The following is a 2577-nucleotide window of genomic DNA, read 5'->3' as shown; positions in this document are numbered from 1 at the left end:
GTGTATCATTCCATTTATATGATATTCTAGAAAATGCAAAACAATAGTGACAGAAAGCAAATCAGCAGTCACCCGGTGTCAGAGGACTAGGGAGGGGACTTGCTGCAAAGGGCGCCAGGGAACCTGGTAACAGAAATGGGTGGTAGAAGTACTCAGTCTTGGTATGGTGGTGCCTTCCCAAGTGAAAACATTTGTCAAAATTTATTGCACTGCATCCTTAAAATGAGTGAATTTTATTATATGTAAATTATATCTCAATAAAGCAATAAATATTAATGTATATACATGAAATAATGCTTCTTAAAAAAAAAGTAGAGATGAGGTAAGAGTTGAAAGTAGGTGAGGAGAGGGAAGCAGAGAGAAAATGAGAGAGAGACAGAGAACCAGAAAGAGAAGACAAAGGCAAGAGATGCAGAAAGAGATCTACAAGCATAGGGGCAAAACCACCGGCAACAGAGACATGCTCGGAAAAAAACAGAGAGAAGGGAAGAAAAAAAAGAATAGAGACCCCCTAGATGATATGATAAATGATGATAGAATAATATTTGTTATTGTTACCTTTGGGGATATCAATAAAAAATAAATGCTGTGTTATAGTTTTAAGCTATAGCTTCATACAAATTTAAATTTGGTAGGATTTCAGTATTAGAAAGAGTCCTATAGGTTATGTAGTCAACCTCTGACACAGGGCAAGAATCCTCTCTGCAGCATCCCCAAAGCCTGGAAGATCAGCTCTTCTTCATCACTGTCAGTGGAGGGTGCTCAGACTTCATCATGTAGGGTCCAACAGCTGTCACTCTGAGAGTGAATCAAATCAGCCTCTTCCTTGCACATTCTATCCCACTTTCTTATTCGGGATAACATGGATTATGTCTGCTTCCTGCCCCACTCAAGATATTTGAAAGCTGTGGTCATATGCCCCTTGGAGTACTCTCTCTTCAAGTTAAATATCTCCTGTTACTTTAACTTTCCTTACTCAAGATGGATCCTGGGCCCTTCCGCAGCATTCCTGCCCACTCCCTTGGACTCTAGTTTGTCAGGGCCCCCTGGGGCATGTGGTACCACCATCCAGCAGAATTGAGAGACTGATCACTTTTCCTGTCTGGGGCACAGTTTTTTATTAATGCAGCCTAAATTTCATTTAAAGCACCCTCCTGCTCTTGTTGACAAGGGTGTTTCAAATTGTGAAATATATCGGGTATATAAAAAATACCGACTAAAATAATCACCTAAGAACCCATTGTCTGCTTTGACAATCTAATATGAGACCACATTTGCTTCAGACTTTTTAAGTCACATTTTAAGCCACATTTGATTCAGCCATTACAGCTACAACTGAAGACCCCTAGGTACCCCTCTCACACTCCTTTCTCTCTTTCTCCTGGAGAAACCATTATCATGAACTTGGTATTTACTTTTCTCATGCATGTTTTTATATGGTTAAATGTATGAATTAGAAAAAAATAGATAGCACTGTTTTTCATGTTTTAAACTTCATGTAAATTATGACACACTATATATATTTTCCTATAATTAAAGTTTTTGAGATTTATCTATATTGATTCATTTAACTGCAATTTAACAATCCATTCAATTTTCTACAATGTATTTATTCATACTCCTGTTGATAGGCATTTAGATTGTTTCTAATTTTCCCTGACAGTGTTGCAATGAACACTTGATCATGACTCCTTGAGCTTGGGTGTGGGAGTTTCTCTAAGGTCAGTAGCTGTGGCTGGAATGGCTGAGTCATCGTGTGTTTCTCCTTTACCTGACATTGCACATTTACTTTTTTACCATCTGATTCATGCTAAGCTTGTGGTCAGCTGATTTATCATATAAATGCCCATCGAGTGAGATCTGCCCTAATACATTCTGTTTTTAAAAAGCCAGCATTGTACTCCCTCAGCGTCTCCTATATGTAAGACTCTGTGCTAGGCATTATGGGCATACAGAAAAATGGTAGGTTTCCTTCACAGAACTTACAACTAAATGAAGGTAAGTCGAGGACAGAGCTGGATTTGCAGATGGAGGGTCCTCACCGATGCTCTCAATAATTCATGAAAACCCACTGAGGAGATGCATGTCCTGCCACTTGGGAAGGGAGCAGAGAAGTAAATATGATGACAACACCTTTCCTTCAAGGATCATCTCCTTCAGTTTCATAATCCTTTACACTTGTGTAGTGCTTCATTGTGTACAAAGTGCTTGCATACACATTCCCTAATTGCTTATAATATCTTCCCTGGGAGGCCGAGGGCACCTATCATCATCTCCCTGTAGAGAAGGAACTGAGGCACAGTGGGGCAAGTGAATTGTACCACATCCTGAGGCAAGAAATGGCAGAGCCGAGTTAGACTCAGGTCTCCTGGCTCCAAATCAGTGCCTTCCCCAAAATATCAACGACTCCCCATAGCTGGAAAACCCTGGGGTGGGGAGGGGGGGACTATCTGTCCTTACATCAGACTGAAAGGTGGATATTTAATCAACAAAAGTTCACAATATGAAGTCCAGGCTCCTGAACTCCATGGCTGGCTAAATGCCCTTGACAGCCAGGTCACAAGTGCTTCTAGGGTC

Source organism: Pteropus vampyrus, unplaced genomic scaffold (genome assembly GCF_000151845.1).
Source record: "Pteropus vampyrus isolate Shadow unplaced genomic scaffold, Pvam_2.0 Scaffold14, whole genome shotgun sequence".
Lineage (NCBI taxonomy): Eukaryota > Metazoa > Chordata > Mammalia > Chiroptera > Pteropodidae > Pteropus > Pteropus vampyrus.
The sequence above is the reverse complement of the archived record's forward strand: the minus strand, read 5'-3'. Positions refer to the sequence as shown.